The sequence below is a fragment of the Chrysoperla carnea genome, chromosome X, assembly GCF_905475395.1.
Source record: "Chrysoperla carnea chromosome X, inChrCarn1.1, whole genome shotgun sequence".
NCBI lineage: Eukaryota > Metazoa > Arthropoda > Insecta > Neuroptera > Chrysopidae > Chrysoperla > Chrysoperla carnea.
The window spans coordinates 13,688,130-13,711,975 of NC_058342.1; positions in this window are offsets into that span (position 1 = coordinate 13,688,130).

Genomic DNA, 23,846 nt, shown 5'->3' on the forward strand with positions numbered 1-23,846 from the left:
CGTACGTAGTGAGCGTGAGCTAGGATGTTATAAAACCTAATATAGTTACGCAACACAGAAGCAAACAACTATAATTCTGCAAAATCCGGATCGATATGATTAATTCCCAAAGCAATTAAGCATAGCGATCAGTCATTTGGTTGAAACGTACCCAATTCATATGTGATCCTCGTAATGCGCATTCAGAGATGGTACTGAGGGTTCTACGGCCTACACCTAAGCCCATGAACGCCCCAGCAGAAAGCGCGGACCAAATACCCCGATATGAAACTGTTACGCTATAAAACGAAACGTGTTCTACTGAGTATTCAGAAGCCACCAACTCCGAGAGGTTACAATAGTCCTTATATTTCGACACTTTGCGCCGATGTGATTCATCCAATGGATAACCGTCTCCTACTATCTGGGCATCAATTACCACAACACGACGATCTCGTGAAGCGATAATATCTGGTTTTAAGAGAGTCATAGTTACTACTGCCGTTTACCCGCGCTTGCTTGAATTTCTTCACGTTGACATTCAGAGCACTGGGCAGAAATCACATTGCGTCAACACCCGCTGAGGCCATCGCAATGCTTTGTTTTAATTAGACAGTCGGATTCCCCTAGTCCGTGCCAGTTCTGAGTTAACCGTTAAATGACGGTCGAAGAGAACGATACGCATATAATAATAATATAAATAATAAAATCTACGTATACAACAAGTATATATTTCAATTAAATTATTTTATTTATATATATATGTTGAGTAAAGTCTCGCAGCAAGAAAGTTCTGTAGGAGGCCAAGGCACGAGACCAAACTCGAATTCACACATACACCAAACAACACACACACATAATAATTATGCACCCGTGCATATACAACATTAAATGTATAACTTATTATACAACATATACACCTCAACACATAAGTAAAAAAATGCATAGTTAAATATAATAAAACATAAAATGTATATAATATGTCCGATACATAATATCATATGATAATGTGAGGGTACATGGTTTCATCTCGCCCAGGCCCGGCACGTTGGCCATAACCTTCTTCCCAATCAAGCCCGACACGCCCCGGTCCTCAGAGCCAATCCTTATCCCGAAGTTACGGATCCAATTTGCCGACTTCCCTTACCTACATTAATCTATCGACTAGAGGCTCTTCACCTTGGAGACCTGCTGCGGATATGGGTACGAACCGGCGCGACACCTCCTCGTGGCCCTCACCTGGATTTTTAAGGTCCGAGGGAATGATCCAGACACCGCCGCAACTGCGGTGCTCTTCGCGTTCCAAAACCTATCTCCCTGCTAGAGGATTCCAGGGAACTCGAACGCTCATGCAGAAAAGAAAACTCTTCCTGAATCTTCCGACGGCGTCTCTAGGCCTTTTTAGGTTACCCTGACGAACTCTCTGTTACGAGGGCCCGACTTATAAACGGTTCCGCTGCCGGGTACCGAAATAGGAACCGGTTTCCCTTTCGCCCAATGGATGTATATATTTATATATATATATATATATATATATATATATATATATATATATATATATATATATATATATATATTTATACATATTTATACATATTTATTCATATTTATACATATTTATACATATTTATTAATATTGTTTATTGTTTTTTAAAAAGCAATAATATTCATGAATAATATTGTATTTATTTTATATTATTAAACACATCAAACATTAACATCGGTTTTCACCTAGGGCTTAGGATCGACTGACTCGTGTGCAACGGCTGTTCACACGAAACCCTTCTCCACGTCAGTCCTCCAGGCTCCAGCTGCATTAGACGAAAGTGGGAAGGAGTTTCATACCTTCACAGTAAAGGAAGAAAAGCACCATGCTTTCATTGAAATTAAACACAACTTAAAAGTCATTAACGTGTACAAAATGAGGAACACACGTAGATCCATGTACCTCGTTATCATGGATCGAAAAATAACAGAAAAACATTTAACACAACATGTACGTTTTGTCTATAGCACAAAGGTCACAGGGGAGAGACACCGCAATTCAAGGGGCATTATCCAATGCCACAGATGCCAGCAGTTTTCTCACGCCACAAGCAACTGTAGAGCCAAGCCAATATGCTTAAAGTGCGCTGGCCCACATTGGACCAAAGACATATTATATTATTATACAAATACTCAAACGACAATAACATAATTATACTCAACACAGAGAATCCTACACACTACCCTACAAACGGAATGACACCCACTTTCATTGACCTGGTCATAAACAAAAATGTTACCAACATAACTGACCCTGTATCCATCCCTGAACTGCCTTCAGATCACAACCCGGTGCTGTTCAATATCTTAATCAATTTAAAAGAATGTTCCCAACGGGTGGTCACTTCATACAAATCTACCGATTGGACAGAGTTTAAAAGAACATTAAACGCAAAAATAACAATTAACAATAAAATAAACTCTGTTCAAGACGTAGATAGAACGCTTGAAGTGTTCACTCAAGCCCTGGCAGAAACGAAAAGTTTGCACAGTAAACGGGTTGTGATAAATGATAACAGATACACACCTGATGATGAAATAAAGAGACTCATCAGAGATCGAAACGCGATGAGGAAATTATATCAAAAGAGATATCTACCAACCCTCAAAAAAGACATTAACAAACTAAATTCAACCATCAGGAAAAAGTTTAAATCAAAGGTCAATGAACAATGGGAAAAAACCCTTGAGGATTTACGACCCGGGGATAAAGCAATGTGGAGAATATCAAAAGCATTCAAAAAACCTACATGCTCTATCCCCACACTGACAAAAGACGACAAAAACTATATGACAGACAGAGACAAAGCCGACATTATAAGCCAAACACTAGAGGAAGTCCAGACAAACGAACGAACTACTCCTCTAGAAGACGAAATACAAAAAAACAATAAAAAACTATTTTCAAACACCAATAAATTTCCAAATTGACAGAGTCAAGCTAACCTCCCCCGCAGAAATAAGAGGTATAATTAAACATCTACCCAACAATAAAGCACCAGGGCATGACGGGATAGATAATAAAATAATTAAAAACTTGACAACGAAGGCCGTAGTACAACTTAACTACATCATCAATGGCATTCTAAAACTTGGTTACTTCCCAAAATCGTGGAAAACCGCCATAGTAGTACCCCTACCTAAGCCTAACAAGGACACCAGTGACCCAAATAACTATCGCCCGATCAGTCTCTTAAGTATGTTGTCCAAGATTACTGAGAAGGTTATCTTGGGAAGAATTAACAAATTCAACAAAAACAACAATATTATCATCAATGAACAGTTCGGGTTCAGAAGTGGCCACAGCACAAGCATGCAAGTGGCAAGAATCGTTAATGACATTATAACAAATTTTAACAAAAACAATGTCACAGCTGTGGCCCTTCTGGATATTGAAAAGGCGTTTGACACCGTGTTCATTGATGGTATAATCTATAAATTAATAAAATACAACTTCCCAAGATACCTGGTCACATTATTGGCCAACTACCTAAGGGACAGATCATTTAAGGTTAAAATAAACAATACCCTGTCTACGAGTAGGTACCCAAAAGCTGGTGTACCCCAGGGTTCGGTGCTCGGGCCAGCACTTTTTAATTATTTTATTAACGACATCCCACAATTCCCAAAAACAAAAACAGCCAACTACGCGGATGACACGGCCATATACACACATTCCTTTAACGCACAGGTCGCAACTAAGCAAATTCAGATACACCTGAACATGATACTGAAGTTTGCCAGGGATTGGAAAATTAAAATAAATAACTTAAAAACTGAATATATTATATTCAGTAAGAAGTTTACAAACATCAAAATCCACGATCCTCTGAAAGTCGATGGAATAATAATCAACCCTGCCAAACATTCGGTAAAATACTTAGGTGTATATATGGACAAGACTATGTCATTTGCTCCACATATTAGCCATATGATAAAAAAAGGGCATGGGTGTATAAGGCTCTTGTATCCACTATTAAATAAATATAGCACTTTAAGTTACAAGAATAAAAAACTCCTGTACACAGCAGTAATAAGACCAATCTTCACCTACGGAGCCCCTGTCTGGAGTGCAGCCTCAGACACTTCATACAAAAAATTACAGCGTATTCAGAATAAATGTCTCAGACTGGTAATAAAAGGAGACAGATACACTAAAATCAAAGACATGCATAAACAAACAAATGTTCCGACTATTAAAAACTTTGTTATACAACAAGCACATTCTTTCTACACAAAAACGATAAATAAAAGTGAACTAACTAAAAACATCATTACTTCAAACTCACTTACTGGAAAACATAAACCAATATATTACAACTGGCTATGTGCTACACCAAGTTATAAAATAAAAACATGAACAAATTTACAATTCGACTGTGGCTGAGTGGCATCAATGATAGACTCCCACTCAAAAAACTAAAGTTCAAATCCCAGCCAAGTGCTAATCTTTTTTTTTACTCTTATCCCTTAACTTATAATTTTATTTTAAATTTCTCAACATAAATTAACATACAGGCAATGGGCACATATGCCATAGCTATTGCCTATAAAATGAAGCAGGTTTTCAAAAAGTTTCCTGTAATATATATCGATTATAAAATGGCGCCTCCAGGTGCTAGTGGTGTCTCAACACGGAGTGAAACAATTAAATCTAATGTTGATTACGAAGCAATTATTTCTCAAGTGCTAAAGAATAGTTTAAATAGTGATGAATTTACAACTATTTTCAGTAATATCGTGTCAAAAGTAGTAGAACAAGCTGTGAAACCCATACTAAATGAACTTAATGAGGTTAAAAGTGAATTACTACAACTAAAAAATTTGACAAGTGAATGTAAACAAATGTTTGAAGTGAATAGAGCTGATCCGGAAGTCATTGAACATTCAATTAATAAAAAGGGAAAAGGACCTATAACAAATCAATATAGCCGATATAAAGAAAAAAAGATCACAGAATCGGATAATTTAAATCAAATCGAAATGCAAACATCAAATCCAGGTACATCGCAAAATCTCAATAACGAATACTCTTCCATAATTAATGTCCAAAAGGAAAGAGAAATCGAACTAGAAGATAATACTGATGGATTTACATATCCTAAGTATAGAAAACGTCGCCGAGAAATTATTACTGGAAATAAGGAAGCTGAAACCGAATTTAAAGCATCTGATAAAAAAATATGGATATATGTAGGACGTATAGAAAAGGGAACTACTGTGGAAACAGTGATGGATTACCTCACAAAACAATATCCCACACACTCCTTCGAATGTGAAATGTTAAGAAGTGTCCCTGAAAGCAAAAGCTGTAGCTTTAAAATAGGGGCCTGTGCGGAACTTAAAGAGAAATTGTATAGTCCCGATAACTGGCCAAAGAATGTTATTGTGAAACGTTACTTTTTTCCTAAAGGAACAGCTAGATTTTAAAGAACCTGATAACAAACACAATCTGATTAATATTTCTGAAAAAGTCAAAGCACCACCTAAAAAAATAAAAATTATTAATCAAAATATTCAATGTATAAGCAATAAAATTGCACAATTAGAACTAAGTATTAAAGTTAATAGCCCAGATATAATTTGCGTAACAGAACATTGGCAAACTAAAGAATCCATAAAAAGTATTCAGATAGCTAATTTCACATTACTGACAAGTTTTTGCAGAGAGCGATTTAATCATGGTGGTACTGCTATATATGTTCATAATGAAATCGTCAAATATTGTAGCATTGTAAATACATTAAATATTTGTGATGAATTAAACTACGAATGTGTTGCAATAAAATATAAGTGTCACTATACCAACTTGTATATATTATCAATCTACAGGTCCCCTTTAGGTGATTTGGGTAGCTTTATGCATGCACTTAGTGAAACTTTTCAACTTATTGATCCAATCAAAAATTTGCATGTTATAATGGGTGATTTCAATATAAATTTTTCTAATGATAGCTCGGAAAAAAGAACACTCTGTGATATATTTGAATCAAACAACAGTGAAAACATCATAACTGTGCCCACTCGAATTACTCCATACACTAGCACATCTATTGATTATTGTGTTGTAAACAAAGACATAACAGTGAATGAAATAAGTGTTGAAAATCTAAACTTAAGTGACCATCTAGCTGGAATACTTACCATTGAAATTCAAGTTAAAGAAACATTTGATGAATTGTTTTATAGGCGAAAAATCAATAACGTAAACTTGGAATACATGAATTGGATGGTTGAAAATGTTCAATGGACTGAAGTTTTTGAAGAAAACATCCCCCATGAAGCATTTCTGAAGTTTTATACTGCCTACACTTATTGTTTTGAAGCAAGCTTTCCGATTGTAAAGGTTCAAAATAGAAAAAATCGACAAAATAAAGGATGGATTACCAATGAACTTATTGCTGAAGGTCGTAACTTAAAAGATCTATACCAGATAAAAGCATCTGTACAAGATTCTTACGTTGATTTTGTATACAAGCAAATGAAAAAAAAACACAATGCTAATATAAACCAAGCTAAGAGTAAATTCATCCAAGCATCAATTACTAAAGCAGATAACCCCGTGAAAGAGAAATGGAGAGTGATCAGAAAGGCAACAGGTATGCAAATGAAACAATCTAAAAAAATATCATTGAAAAACATTGATAATATTGAAAAATCGAATGATTTGGCTGTAGCTAATGAATTTGGAAAATATTTTTCAACATCAGCTCTAAGCAAACTAAACGCACATTACAATGGGATTCCGCAACGCAATGATACAGCACGTAAAACCAGTGTCTCTTCAATATACTTATATCCGGTATCAAACAAAGAAGTATTTGACGCAATTAATAAATTAAAAAACACAAACTCCACTGGCATTGACAACATTCCCTCGAGAGTATTAAAATACACAACTAAAACAATAACGGTAGTGCTTCAATATCTTGTTAATCTTTCTTTTGAAAATGGATATTTTCCTGATGTGTTAAAAACAGCAAAAGTTAAGCCCATCTATAAGAATGGAGATTATACATGTGTCAATAACTACCGCCCTATATCATTATTATCGGTGTTTGCTAAAATTTTAGAAAGCTTGATGTACAACAGACTAATGTCGTTCATTACAGAACACAATCTTCTGTCAAAATGCCAACATGGATTTCGACCAAAATTTTCGACATGCACGGCGTGTATCAACTGCACAGACTATATTTTAAGAAACTTAGACGATAAGAACTACGTTTGTGTGCTTTTCTTCGATCTAACAGCAGCATTTGATACTGTTAACCATAATATCTTATTAAAAAAAGTTGAGAAGCTGGGTGTAAGAGGAGTTGCTCTTAAATGGTTTGAGTCGTACTTAGAAAATAGGAACTTTGAAGTGGAAATTAATAATTGTACATCTCATAAATATAAGAGTACTGTCGGTATACCGCAAGGAAGCAATTTGGGTCCAGTACTCTTTTCGCTTTATTCAAATGATCTTCCAGATCATGTTGTAACTGGAGAAGTGATTATGTATGCAGATGATACATCAGTGCTCATATCTGCAGATACGTCAGAGAATCTCAAGATAAAGATTGATAAGGTGCTAGAAGAATTCCATAGCTGGTGCTACAATAATCAACTCATTATCAATTTATCAAAAACTAATTTCATTATTTTTGAACGAGCTAATAAAAATATGGATGATATAAAGATATCATACAACAACATTGAAATTGAAAAGGTCATCCAAACGAAATTCTTAGGAGTTATTATAGACTCAAATATGAAATGGAATGCCCACATCGATTGTGTCTGTAAAAAATTAAACAGTCACTATTACTACCTTAAGTGCTTGCGCACAATTGTTGATATCGACACCTTGCTATGTTTTTATTATGCCTTTTGTTATAGCACCATGAAATATTGTATTGCTCTATGGGGACATGCCGGAGAATGTACTAGAGTATTCAAAACCCAAAAGCGAATATTAAGATTAATTTTTAATACTAATTATAGGGAATCGTGTGTTCCATACTTTAAAGAAAAAAAAATTATGACCTTCTACGCGATCTACATATTTGAAGTACTGAAATATACTAAACAAAATCTAACAAATTTAAATTTAAACTCAGACATATATGAGCATAATACAAGAGCTAAAGACAAAATTCATATTCAAAAGTATCGAACAAAGAGATATAGCAATAGTCCGATATGTAAAGGTAGTACATTATATAATCAGCTGCCTGCCGACATTAGAGCAATACAAGATTTCAACAGATTCAAATGTTGTTTAAAAAATTATCTAATTGATTTGTGTCCGTACAAGTGTGATCTATTAAATGTACAAATATGATTTTCTTTTCTTTGTATGACATATTTATACTCTTATTGAGTCAAAAATAAATTGATTATTATTATTATTATTATTATTATTATACACAAAAACATTATTAATTAGCAATTACTCATAAAATAAAACAAAATGTACATTTTCTTAAGTAATGTTGCGCTATAGCATATTTACTATTATTATAATAATTAAGGATGAAAGCTTAATGTTAATAGCTAATAACCTTTAAGTAAATGAAATGTTATCAATATGTTATATTGTTGGATTCCAACTATGTACATAAATGTATTTTGTTATGTTTTAAATAAATTTTATTTCAAGTTCAAGGTTCTCGTCCGATCACCAAAGTTAAGTAATATCAGGCAGTATTAGTACCGACATAGGAGACTTTTCGGGAAATCACTGTGTTGTTGTCTTTAATATATTTTTTTTTATTATCGTTAGAATTTATTATAAATATTAATAACTTTGATTATTTTCGGTAGTATTTATTATAAATATCGATAAGGTCAAATATTTTCGATAGCATTTATTATAAATATCATTCAGTTATATTTAGTATACTTTAATTTTTATTCATAAAAAAAGCTCTTTAATTTAATAAAGAGCAATTATTATTATTATTGTTATTATTATTATTATTATTATTATTATTATTATAAATAATTCTTATTTGTAATTATTATAAATAATATTAGTAGTAATTATTATAAATATCTTAAGTAGTAATTATTATAAATATTATTATTATTATTATTAATAAAAATTTATTGATAAAAAAAGCCTCTTATTTTAGAGGCTTAATATTAATTAATTAATAAATAACTTAGAAAAATTGAAAAAAAAGCCTTCACAGTGAAGGCAATATAAAATTTATTTTAAAAAATTTGAAAAAAAGTCCCTCCCCCTTTTGTATTACAGGAAAATGTAAAAAAATACATTCCCTGTATATAAAAATTTTTATATAAGTTATAAATAAATGCATATATAGTTTATTATTTGAGAATGTAAAAAATACATTCTCTTTATTTTCAAAAAAATTTAACATAATAATAATTATTTCTTTTTTCGCTCGACTTTTTTTTTTTTTTTACAAAAGGGAATAAACAAATTTTTCATTTTATTTGTTGGGGTAATCTCGATATTTCATTTATTTCTAAATGAAATATACGAATCCCCAAGCTAAGGGCTGAGTCTCAACAGATCGCAGCGTGGAAACTGCTCTACCGAGTACAACACCCTGCTAGGTACGTAAGTCGTCTACAAACGATTCCGAGTTCTGACGTCGAATATATAATAAAAAAATTGACCCATAATCGACCGTTAATGATTGAATGAACATAGCAACATGCTATCTGGCCGTCATTCTATAATCATATACGGCAAATATAAGGGCTCGTGCGATAATAAATATTATAAATAAATTTATTACCTAATAAAATCACATTGATTTGAGCCTTTCGACTGATATTATGAACTCCTAATATATATCGTTGCCAACTTTGACTAGACAGGGTACGGCCTTAGAGGCGTAAAGGCATAATCCAACGGATGGTAGCTTCGCATCATTGGCCGCTCGACCAAGTGCATGAACCAAATGTCCGAACCTGCGGTTCCTCTCGTACTGAGCAGGATTACTATCGCAACGACAAGTCATCAGTAGGGTAAAACTAACCTGTCTCACGACGGTCTAAACCCAGCTCACGTTCCCTATTGGCGGGTGAACAATCCGACGCTTGGCGAATTTTGCTTCGCAATGATAGGAAGAGCCGACATCGAAGGATCAAAAAGCGACGTCGCTATGAACGCTTGGCCGCCACAAGCAAGTTATCCCTGTGGTAACTTTTCTGACACCTCTTACTGAAAACTCTTCAAGCCAAAAGGATCGATAGGCCGTGCTTTCGCAGTCCCTATGCATACTGAACATCGGGATCAAGCCAGCTTTTGTCCTTTTGTTCTACGCGAGGTTTCTGTCCTCGCTGAGCTGGTATTAGGACACCTGCGTTATTCTTTGACAGATGTACCGCCCCAGTCAAACTCCCCGCCTGACAGTGACTCGAATCGGATCACGCTGGAGTATATTATATTGTGGGCCACTTCCGTCGATGGCCTGTTACAACTTGCAGCATCTGGGAAGAAGACTTACAGAAGAGCTTCGATGCTCTCCCTCCAGGTGGACGTCCATGTGTCCCCCACCTGCAGGGATCCCACCTCGCTCAGTCGTTTTCCTCTGCACGCCTTATAAATCGCACCCCATGGGTCATCCGAGTTCGCACCCACGAACCTGTGCCAGTCCTTCCGCTTAGCCTCAGCCAACGCACGGAAGTACCCTCGCCTACGGCTTGAGTACTCCCTGCCGAGGAGGAGAGAACGCTCACCACCTCTCCTTCTTTCCCGCTGGAATTGTCTCCTACACCTATTCACAACCCGTCGGAGCTGCCAAAGCTCCTGGGTCCACCAGGGGGCCTTTTGCCTGCGCCATGTACGTCGGCGCCTCAGAAACGTCGCATTTGTCTCATCCAACCATCCGGAAAGAACATGAAGCCTGGCATCAGCGCCAAGCTCCATGAATCTTTCAAGACCGTAGTCGTTCGCCAATTCAGCCAAGAAGTGTTTGTAGACCTCCCAGTCCACACCACGCACACAACAAGGCCGTCCCACCACGTTGGGGGCTACATCGTGAGTCGCATTATCTATTGTGATCAAAATAAGATTATGATCACTGAATGCTACCTCGTCATGCAGCTCCCATGAAAACTGACATTCTTGCCAGTCGCCACTACAAAGAGTGACGTCAATATCACTTACACCCGCGGGGCCTTGAAACGTATACCCGTGATTGGGTTCGTTAAGCACCTGTAAGCTCCGCATTATGATCCATTCTTCAAGTATCTCACCTCGGATGGCTGATCTTCGCCTCCTTTGGTTGAGAACTTTGCTGAACCACAAACCGGATGTGGCATTAGCGTCCATTCCCAGTATGAGCTGCCCTTGGCAACCCATCAGCATTAGGTCCAGGACATCCACATCCGTCTCAATACGGTATTAGGACCACCGCCGAACCAACAGTGGGCACTACAAACGTAGAATTGCCCCGTCCGACCGCTGACCCATGCACAGGCACAGCATTCAGTAGAGAATCGCTCAACCAGCATACAGTCCAAGCCCCGGTCGCAGATGACTATAACCGCCTTTTGCCGACCAACACCCAAGACTCTCATCCAAGCTGGCAAGCCACGCACAGCTCCATGCAGCACATAGGGCTCTTGGAGGATAGCAATGCTAACTTGGTTCTGGACAAGCCACACTCCCAAGTCGCACATCACTCCGTAAGCCCGCTGACAATTTAGCTGCGCTATCCTAAGAGCCATTACCTTACGGTATTAGGCGGCCCCGTAGAATCTCCATCCTTTTCCTGTATTCAGGGCAGTCAGGACTAGCTGACATATGGTTTCCGGGGCGCGAACGCCCAATGCAGATGTAACACCGCGGAGGAGATTTGCAATCTTCCTCCTTGTGCCCACCGCTTCCACATTTCCAGCATCTCCTGATGCTTTCTTTACACTCCCTCATTATGTGCCCAAAACCAAGGCACATGTAGCACCGAGCTACCCTATCAAAGGGCATCACTCTGTGTGCCAGGAAGCCGACGTAAATCCTGCGCTCCTTCAGGATGGTCTTCCGCCATTCCGCTGGTAGCTCACACAGGACATTTTGGGTATCACCCTTACCCATCCTGTTGAGCACCTTGAATTGCTTTTTGACCTCCTCCAGAGTCAGGCTTTTCAAACTGGTTTTGGCCACCGCGGTGACCAGCTTATCGTCCGTGCAGGATTTAGGTACATCATGTACCAGAATCTTAGGCAGAAGACCCTTCGGGTCTTCTATCTGAAGACCGCCCGCACGAAATGCGCCACACTGTTTAAGCATTTCTGCTTCTTCAGCCGTTTTGGTCTCAATAACGAGACCATCCCGCATCCTCCGAACAGCCCTAATTCGGACATCTTTGGGGGGGGGGGTGACGCACTCCAACATTTTCCCCTTTACCTGATCGCCGGTAAGGGGTTCAGCAGCAGATCGTACGACCACTGCGTAGGACCTTGCAGGTCCTTTCTTCTTCTTCTTCTTTCTCTTCTTTTTTGGCTGCGGTTGGGCTTCGTCAACCGCAGGTTTGGCAGCTCTAACACCACTAGGTCCTGGTGTTGCACTCGTCGTCACCTGCGAGTACGCGCGGGGTGCCTGTGGTGGCGCTTTAACCACCTGTGGTACCGCACGGACCGTTTGGGACATATGCGTCGCCATAATATTCGTGACCATCACACGAATCTCCTCCTTAAAACTGGCCAGTTCGCCAGTAATGGTTGGAGGAGATGGTGAAGGGACAGATTGTCCCTTCTCGAGCTCTTCCACTCGTTTTAACAGGGCAGCCACCAGGTCCTTATATTTGGCATAGACCATGCCAACCTCGGTAACGTGAGCTTTGCTATGTCTGGATCCAACAAAGCCATGACATTTTTCACAAAGCCGCTGCTCTTTCGACGAAGCCCGCAGCTTCCGAGTCAGAAAGTTCGGACCCAGTTGTACTCGGTCTTGAGTCGCTGGGCTCGATCTTCCGTCTCTTTTCACCCACGGTGTGTCAAGGGCCTTCAGCTTGGCCCTTTTGCGCCCCGTCCGTCTCCATTTTGTCGCCCTTTCCGGCTGACGACTGGCCTCCAGCTTCAACAATCTTCTTTATATCATCCATATACTACGATGTACGACTAATCGTGTGTGAAGGAGCGAGCCGAGTATAATTGGGAACGGGTACACCCAAGTAGCAACAGATCCCGTAGGTATCGGTTACTACCACCCCTGTACTCAGGGGCCCAACACTCACCTGGGGTTACCAAGAACGACACCAGAATTCACTAACGTGCCGTTACCCGCTCGGAGCAACACAGGTTCCGACCCCTGTGTTCAACGCACACTTCCTGGCCAGGGTCCGAAGCTAGTCGTTAGACCTCCCAGCCACACACGTATCGGCAGCGCTAAGCGCACATCAGACCTTTGCTGATCCCAGATCAGCGTCGGCCACTCCCAACGTGAGTGAAAGATCGGCCAGCCACATATAGGAAAAACATCAAAACAATAGGAACAAAGACAGCCACTAACGCCACTGAACAGCACAGGGATGCTGGTTTAATGGGTTTTCCTTCCCACGCGCAAACTTTGGTCCGGGGGAGCAAGCTCCAACCAATCAGTGGTTAGTGCAAACCGATCGGCATCCCCTATCCGCCACCCGGGGACCCGCCTGATACCAGTGTGCTCTGGTCCCACCGGCACTGCGGCCGGTGGCAGAGTAGATAGGGACATTCAAGAAACAAAATTTTCGTGAGGTACCTGCAATTTTAGCCTAACCCTCACGCCCCCCGTGGGGACGCGATTGAGATACGCTAAATCAGCGCGCCGAGGGCTAATTGCCAACGGCTACCAATCCTTCCTTTCGGTGTAAGCCTAGGGAAGCCCTTTGGTGAAGAGCGCGTCCTACCTAAAACACTTGGGACTCTGCAGGTCCCCACCCGAGCAGAGGCCGTAGCCAAACGCTGCTCACCCGTCGATACAAGGTAGGCAGGAGTGCTTCCTCAACTGAAGGTCTCAGCAGGCCTGCGCAACCCCCTCCATCCTCAATTCACTTGCACACACACAGGCAGGTGGAAACACCCTGTGTATGGGGCTTGGACGCAAGTGACCCATGGTACCCAATTAACCGCCTGGGTTCGGCGTTGTCCCTGAAACATGCCTTGTTATGTCATAGGTGAATACTTGGCATGTCCAGGCCAGGCCAGCGTTCTTACAAACACCAGCCAGGCATACACATTACATTTTAACAAAGTTTAAAATCCAGGTGAAGCCGAATCCCCCCCACATAAGGACCAGGTGAGGCCTGACCCGCAACGACTCTATCCCGCCCCAGATAGAATATACAACAGCCCCTGGTGAAGTAGTAAGGAAAAGAAAACAGATAACGCCACAACAAAGAAAACTGGCAGCAGTAACCACTGCCAGTCTAAAACGAACTCGAAACAACTACAATAAAATAATATGGGGTGAGGTCGCCGGGTCCCCCCGACACCACGCCCCAAAACAGCACCATCACCTATAACAAATACTACAACAAATCTAAAAACACGCTAAACATCTAGGTTAAAATCAATATGGGGTGTGGTTGCCGGGTCCTCCCGGCACCGCACCCCAAAAAAGTACCATCACCATAACTACAAAGAATGTCGTACCTTTTTACAGGACGCTCCGGGTCTAACCTGTCACGCAGGAGCATGCAGACTGTCTTGCTATCCGAGACTTCAGCTCCGACCCGTCGTCCCCAGTTATAAACTGGCGCCATTATTTCTGCAACGGTAGTTTCCAGAGCACGCCTGGAACTACCTTCAACAAGGATCAAAAGATCGTCCGCATACGCCACGACTCTGACACCATTGTTCTGCAAGATGGTGAGAAGCTCATCCATGACAAGGTTCCACAATATCGGGCCCGCAATTGAGCCCTGTGGACATCCCCTCGTCAGCTTCACCCAGATCTCATCGTTCATGTTAGAGGCACAAGCGTAGCGGTCTTTAAAGTAGTCCCGCCACATCCGGAGATCTACTTCACCGACGCCCACCTCCACTAATCGTCGTATCACCGCTTCCCAGTAGAGACAACTGAAAGCATTCCTGAAGTCGACAAAGACCCCCAGCATATACTTCCGTCTCCCGTCCCGAACGATGTCATTCACCCGTTGTAAGGCGTCCTCAGTGGATCTCCCAGCACAAAACCCAAATTGCGAGTCGTTCCACCCATCCCCGATGACAGCCTCAAGTCTGCCAACCATCATTCTCTCGAGCCACTTCCGTCGGTGGCCTGTTGCATCTTGCAGCATCTGGGAAGAAGACGTACAGAAGAGCTTCAATGCTCTCCCTCCAGGTGGACGTCCAAGTGTTGCCCACCTGCAGGGATCCCACCTCCCTTAGTCGTTTACCTCTGCACGCCTTGTACACCGCACCCCATGGGTCATCCGAGTTCGCACCCACAAACGCATGCCAGTCCTTCCGCTTAGCCTCAGCCAACGCACTGAAGTACTCACGCCTACGGCTTGAGTACTCCCTGCCGAGGAGGAGAGATCGCTCACCACCTCTCCTTCTTTCCCGCTGGAACTGTCTCCTACACCTGTTAACAACCCGCCGCATCTGCCATAGCTCCTGGGTCCACCAGGGGGCCTTCTGCCTGCGCCATGTGCGTTGGCTGACTCAGCCAGAAAATGCTTGTAGACCTCCCAGTCCACACCGCGAACATTCCAAGACGTTTTGGGTATCACCCTTACCCATCCTGTTGACCACCTTCAAATGCTTCTTGACCTCCTCCAGGGTCAGATCCTTCAGGCTCGTTCTGGCCACCGCAGTTACCAGCTTGTCGTCGGTGCAAGATTTCGGCACATCGTGCACAAGGATTCTAGGCAGAAGACCCTTCGGGTCTTCGACCTGAAGACCGCCTGCACGGAATGCGCCGCACTGCTTAAGCATTTCTGCTTCCTCGGCCGTCTTGGTCTCTATAACGAGCCCATCCCGCATCCTCCGAACAGCATTAATTCGGACCTCTTCGGGTGGGTTAACGCATTCCATCACTTTACCCTTTACCTGATCACCGGTAAGGGGTTCCGCAGCAGATCTTACGACCACTGCATAGGACTTCACAGGTCCTTTCTTCTTCCTCTTCTTCCTTTTCTTCTTCTGCGGTTGGGCCTCGATAACCGCAGGCTGGGAAGCTCTGGTGCCACTAGGGCCTGGTGTGGCCTTCGTCACATGCGAGCTCGTACTAGGTACCTGTGGTGGCGCTTTGGCCACCTGTAATACTGCCCGCACTGCTTGGGTCAAGTGCTTCGCCATGATCCCAGACACCATCACCCGAATCTCTTCCTTGAAGCTGGCCAATTCGCCAGCAATGGTTGGAGGATATTGTGCAGCGACAGGTTGTCCCTTCTCTAGCTCTCCGACTCGTTTTACTAGCGAGCTCACCAGGTGCCAATATTTGGCATATACCGTGCCAAGTTCAGTTATGTGGGCCTGCTTATGCCTGGACCCAGCAAAGCCCATCATGGCATGTTTCGCAGCTTCCTTCAACGCCGCCGCCCGTTCGCCAAAGCTCGAAGCTTCCGAATCGGAGGCTTCAGACCCTGTGGTACTCGGTCTTGAGTCACTAGGCTCAATCTTCCGCCTCTTTTCTCCCACGGTGTGCCAAGGACCTTCAGCTTGGCCCTTCTGCGCGCCATCCATTTCCATTTTGTCGCCCTTTTTCGGCTGACGACTGACCTCCATCTACCCCAGTTTTGCTCAAATTATCCATATACTCAATTTTACGACTAATCGTGTGTGAAGGAGCGGGCCAAGTATAGTTGGGAACGGGTACACCCAAGCAGCAACAGATCCCGTAGGCATCAGCTACTACCACCCCTGTACTCAGGGGCCCAACACTCACCTAGGGTTACTAGGAACGACACCGGAATACACGGACGTGCCATTACCCGCTCGGAGCAACACAGGTTCCGACCCCTGTGTTCAACACACACTTCCTGGCCAGGGTCCGAAGCTAGTCGTTAGACCTTCCCACCACACACACGTCGCCAGCGCAAGCGCACATCAGACCTCCACTGATGCGAGGTATCCCCACATCAGTATTGGCCACTCCCAGCATGCATAGCGGGTCGGCCGGCCACATATAGGGGAAAAACATATAACAATAGGAGAGAACAGCCACGAAACGCCACAAGACACCACAGGAAGTGGTTTTATGGGTTTTCCTTCCCACGCGCAAATTTTGGTCCGGGGAAGCAAGCTCCAACCAATCAGTGCACTACCTAAAACACTTGGGACTCTGCAGGTCCCCACCCGAGCAGAGGCCGAAGCCAGACGCTGCTCACCCGCCGATACAAGGTAGGCAGGAGTGCTTCCTCAACTGAAAGTCTCAGCAGGCCTGCGCAACCCCCTCTAGCTTGCGATGTAAGCTCTAACACACTGCCCCCACGAGTCCGTCCTCATTTCACTTGCACACACACAGGCAGGTGGAAACACCCTGTGTATGGGGCTTGGACGCAAGTGACCCATGGTACCCAATTAACCGCCTGGGTTCGGCGAGTAGATAGGGACATTGAAGAAACAAAATTTTACGTGAGGTACCTGCTATTTAAGCCTAAACCTCACGCCCCCCATGGGGACGGGATTGAGATACGCTCAATCAGCGCGCCGAAAGCTAATTGCCAACGGCTTCCAATCCTTCCTTTCGGTGTAAGCCTAGGGAAGCCCTTTGGTGAAGAGCGCGCACTACCTAAAACGTTTGGGACTCTGCAGGTCCTCCCTCGCCTACGGCTTGAGTACTCCCTGCTGAGGAGGAGAGAACGCTCACCACCTCTCCTTCTTTCCCGCTGGAATTGTCTCCTACACCTATTCACAACCCGTCGGAGCTGCCAAAGCTCCTGGGTCCACCAGGGGGCCTTTTGCCTGCGCCATGTACGTCGGCGCCTCAGAAACGTCGCATTTGTCTCATCCAACCATCCGGAAAGAACATGAAGTCTGGCATCAGCGCCAAGCTCCATGAATCTTTCAAGACCGTAGTCGTTCGCCAATTCAGCCAAGAAGTGTTTGTAGACCTCCCAGTCCACACCACGCACACAACAAGGCCGTCCCACCACGTTGGGGGCTACATCGTGAGTCGCATTATCTATTGTGATCAAAATAAGATTATGATCACTGAATGCTACCTCGTCATGCAGCTCCCATGAAAACTGACATTCTTGCCAGTCGCCACTACAAAGAGTGACGTCAATATCACTTACACCCGCGGGGCCTTGAAACGTATACCCGTGATTGGGTTCGTTAAGCACCTGTAAGTTCCGCATTATGATCCATTCTTCAAGTATCTCACCTCGGATGGCTGATCTTGCCCAAAACCAAGGCACATGTAGCACCGAGCTACCCTATCAAAGGGCATCACTCTGTGTGCCAGGAAGCCGACGTAAATCCTGCGCTCCTTCAGGATGGTCTTCCGCCATTCCGCTGGTAGCTCACACAGGACATTTTGGGTATCACCCTTACCCATCCTGTTGAGCACCTTGAATTGCTTTTTGACCTCCTCCAGAGTCAGGCTTTTCAAACTGGTTTTGGCCACCGCGGTGACCAGCTTATCGTCCGTGCAGGATTTAGGTACATCATGTACCAGAATCTTAGGCAGAAGACCCTTCGGGTCTTCTATCTGAAGACCGCCCGCACGAAATGCGCCACACTGTTTAAGCATTTCTGCTTCTTCAGCCGTTTTGGTCTCGATAACGAGACCATCCCGCATCCTCCGAACAGCCCTGATTCGGACATCTTCGGGGAGGTGACGCACTCCAACATTTTCCCCTTTACCTGATCGCCGGTAAGGGGTTCAGCAGCAGATCGCACGACCACTGCGTAGGACCTTGCAGGTCCTTTCTTCTTCTTCTTCCTCTTCCTTTTCGGCTGCGGTTGGGCTTCATTACCCGCAGGTTTGGCAGCCCTAACACCACTAGGCCCTGGTGTTGCGTTTGTCGTCACCAGCGAATACGCACGAGGCACCTGTATTGGCGCTTTAGCCACCTGTGGTGGCGATTTAGCCACCTGTGGTACCGCACGGACTGCTTGGGACATATGCGTCGCCATAATGCTCGTGACCATCACACGAATCTCCTCCTTAAAACTGGCTAGTTCGCCAGTAATGGTTGGAGGAGATGGTGAAGGGACGGATTGTCCCTTCTCGAGCTCTCCCACTCGTTTTAACAGCGCAGCCACCAGGTCCTTATATTTGGCATAGACCATGCCAACCTCGGTGATGTGAGCCTTGCTATGTCTGCTTCCCACAAAGCCAGACTTGACATGTTTCACGGCCGCTCTCTCAAAGCCGCTGCTCTTTCAGTGAAGCCCGCTGCTTCCGAATCGGAAAATTCGGACCCAGTTGTACTCGGTCTTGAGTCGCTGGGCTTGATCTTCCGTCTCTTTTCGCCGACGGTGTGCCAAGGGCCTCCTTCCCACGCGCAAACTTTGGTCCGGGGGAGCAAGCTCCAACCAATCAGTGGTTAGTGCAAACCGATCGGCATCCCCTATCCGCCACCCGGGGACCCGCCTGATACCAGTGTGCTCTGGTCCCACCGGCACTGCGGCCGGTGGCAGGAGTAGATAGGGACATTCAAGAAACAAATATTACGTGAGGTACCTGCTATTATAGCCTAACCCTCACGCCCCCCATGGGGACGGGATTGAGATACGCCTCAATCAGCGCGCCGCGGGCTAACTGCCAACGGCTACCAATCTTTCCTTTCGGTGTAAGCCTAGGGAAGCCCTTTGGTGAAGAGCGCGTCCTATCTAAAACACTTGGGACTCTGCAGGTCCCCACCCGAGCAGAGGCCGTAGCCAAACGCTGCTCACCCGTCGATACAAGGTAGGCAGGAGTGCTTCCTCAACTGAAGGTCTCAGCAGGCCTGCGCAACCCCCTCTAGCTTGCGAAGTAGATAGGGACAAGTCGAAAGGGGGATTCGAGTGGGACACCTGCCTTGAAGGCTTAATTCCCACTGCTATCCCACCTGACCTGGGCAGCTCACCCCCCAATTAGGGAGGCATGATTGGGATACGCCCAATCAATGCGCGTTCCGGGCAACCGAGATATCAGCCCAGAACTACCAACGCTCCATCATTGTAGGTTCCAGAGCACCTTGGTGTGGATCGGGGACTATCTAAACCCCTACTGACTAAGACAGGTCAGTACCCGAGCTGTGTTCCGCAGCTCACCCGTCGGAGCAAGATGCAGATGCAGTCCTCCCCTGGCCTGCGCTAGTAGGCCACCACTGCCCCCACGAGTCCACCTCAATTCGCTTACGTCACACACAAGCGACGGAAACTCCCTGTGTGCGGGGCTTGGGTGTAAGCGACCCGTGGTACCCACATTGCTGCCTGGGTGGGGCGAGGTCCCTTTGGTATGTCAGGATATGCCAGTAGGCTACCCAATCATACCCAGTCCAGATTAGCGCTTACCTACAACACGCTAAGGGCGCACACATGACCAACTTGTTTATTTCCGCAACCAGATCCTCCATCGAGCACCTTCTAGACAAACAGACGTCCTGAAAACCCTTTCACAATCTTATCCCCCCATATATTTCTCTAATATTAACTATTATATAAACTCTATAAATAAATAACAAAACAAAAACTTAACAGTAACGAGGTAAATAAATAAATAAATATTTAAATAAATAAAATAAATAGAACAGATAACAAGAGAAGCTAAATAACAAAATAGGTATCATCACTATATATTACCATCACATCATATTTCCGATTCTACACCCCTCCTCCTCTGCGAGGGGGGGTGTAGTACGGCCTCAAGCCCAACGCCGGGACCAACCTCAGGGCACGCCACCTCCTGCGGGTGATCCCCTCCTTAGGAGGATATAATCTAACATCATATAAACAAAATAAAAGGAAAAAAAATTAAATAAAGTAAAGTAAAATAAAATAGAATAAAGTAAAATAAAATAAAGTAAAATAAAATAACATAAAATAAATAAAATAAAATAAAATAAAATAATAAGTAAGCAAAAGATAAATAAATAAATAATAGTAAACAGAAATAAAAGTAAATAAATAAGTAAATAAATAAAGAGCATAAAGTAAACTAACGTAAAATAAACCAGTAAACAGATAGATAAGTAAATAAATAAATAAATAAATAAATAATAAATAAATAAATAAACAAGTAAATAAAAAGATAAAACAGACAGGCATCGCCAAGAACTACTCTCCTTCTAATTAATGCGGCCTTCCTTACAAATTTTTTAAACTCCTTACGTGTCGCCGTCGTGCGCAGGACCGAGCTCACATCCCACTCATTCGCACTAATAACCTTCACTCCCATTTCCCTCAGATTCCTGAATGATTCGTATATTCCACAGCTACAGAGGAAGTGCAGCGCGTCCTCCCATTCATGTCCACAGGGACACTGAGGGTCCTCCTTCAATCCCCTTCGAAATAAATTTCCGTTGAAGCTACCGTGCCCAGTAATGACGAACCCTTCCCACATGTTGAACTCACACTCCTTTCCAGCCCAATCTCTAACGTCCGGGATAAAGTTGTAGGTTTGTCTACCTTTATTACTCCCGCTCCACCTTTCCTGCCACATATCCATTGCTCGTTCTTTAAATCTCCTTTCCATTCTTTCCTCTCCTAGTTCTTCCACTTCCTCGTTAGTGAGGAGGTCCCATGTCTCCATCGGTCGGCCATCTTTCACCTTTCTGAGTCCCGATCTCCTTAATGCTTCTATATCCCAAGGCATACTGCCAGCGATCGTCTGCATCGCATCCGTGGACACCGTTCTACATAGCGGCAAAGCGCCCAGTAGAACTGCCCTTTGTGCGCTGTTCAGGGCATGCTGGTTACACTGGTGTTTTGTGTGTTCTCCCCATATTCCTGCTCCATACAGCGCTGTCGCCTCGAATAACCCTTTTACAATTTGTTTGACCGAGCTCATCCTTATCCCCCACTCCTTTCGCAGGATTCCCCTGAAGGAATTCATTAACGCAACTATCTTCGGTCTCAGCTCTCTGATATGGTACCTCATGTTGAGTCGGGGTCTCACGTTAATCCCGAGATATTTGGTATCTTCGACCATTTTTATTGTACCCTTCCCCAGCGCTCCGAGATCGAAGTTATAGTTGCGGTCCGGCTTCTTATGTCCCTTGAGGACCATCGCCACCGTCTTCTGCCATGAAGGTTCAACACCAGCTGCTTGTCCCCATTCCAGCACTGATCTCATTGTTGCCGCAACTCCGGCCTCCACATGTGTCCACGACACTCCTTCCACTAGGACCAGCAGGTCATCTGCATACGCAACGGTCCTAACACCCTGGTCCTCCAGGTCGTCCAGTAGTGTGTTTATTGCCAGATTCCACATGATCGGCCCCGCAACCGATCCCTGTGGGCATCCCCTAGCAAGTCTCACCCAAACCTCCTTGAAGACCCCCCTGCAACAAACATACCTTCCTGAAAAGTAATCCTGCCAAAACCTAACTTCTCCTGCAGGTATTCCAGAATGTCTGAGGCGCTCCACAACGTATCCCCAGTCAAGGCAGCCGAACGCATTACGAAAGTCCACAAACAATCCTAGTACACACCTCGCCTCCGCTCTAGCCAATGTTATATGCAGCCTGCTCCAGGCATCCTCAGTGCTCCTCCCCTCTCTGAAACCATATTGGGAGTCATTCCATCTGCCCACCATCGCACTTTCCAGACGTCCAACCATCACCCGCTCAAGAACCTTGCCCAAGCCCGACAATAGAGTAATAGGTCTGTAGGACCTCGGGTCGCATCTGTCCTTATCCGGACTTTTGAGGAGTACAGCCAAAAGCCCCTGCTTCCATTTGGATGGGAACACCCCTTCTGCTACACACTTGTTATATAAGAATCGCAACACATCCGGACACGCTATTCCAAGTTGTTGTATCATCTCATTTCTAATTCCGTCGAGACCTGGGGCCTTATTCCTTCTCATCTTTTCTAGCGCCAGTTCAATCTCTACGCACCCCAGCTCAGCCGTCTCAATTCCGACTCCCGGCCTTAGGTCACCGTCGGCTAGGACCTCCAGTTCTGTGCACTCCTCGCAATCCGGAAAGAACTCCTTCAGCAATATCTTGGCACACCCCCTCCAGTCATACAATTGTTCGTTCCCAGTCCGAATCGAGTCAAAGCCCCTACTTGTCCTACCCCTGCACACTCTGTAGACCCTGCCCCAGGGAAGTCCATCGTCGGAACCTACGAACTCCCGCCAGCTCCTTGTCCTCTTGTCCAAGATGCCAGCCCTGTATCGGCGCCTGGCAGACCCATACTGTTCCCGATGAAGCTCAAGCTCCCCCCTCCCCTCTCTTCTACTAATCTGCCATCTCTTTCGGGCTCTTCGTACTTCATTCCTCATTCCAGTCAACTCCCGATCCCACCAATGTGGCCTCCTGTTCTTCCGATCAACGTTCGTTTCCAAGTGTAAATGGTTCGCTTGTCTTATCCAGTTTTCTACCGTATTACTCATCTCTCCCACGGACATGGTTGTCAGCTCCTCTCTTTCCAGCGTGCTTCCGTACTGTGTCAGTGTGTCCCTGTAGGCATCCCAGTCTACACCCTTTGTAGACCACCTTTTGGCCGTATCTATCTCATAGCAGGTCCTCCTTCCTACAATGTCAATTACAATGGGGTTATGGTCACTTATTCCGCTCTCCTGGACGTTCCATTCAAGGTCTATTCCCAGCCAATTGCCTCCATATAGCGTCACATCAATGTCGCTGGAACCGCGGCCACCCACGAACGTGAACTCCCGACAGGGCCTATTCAGCACCACTAAGTCATGCTCCAAAAGCCATTCCTCAACCATTCTTCCTCTTGTCGCCGATTCTCGGCCCCTCGATCTACCT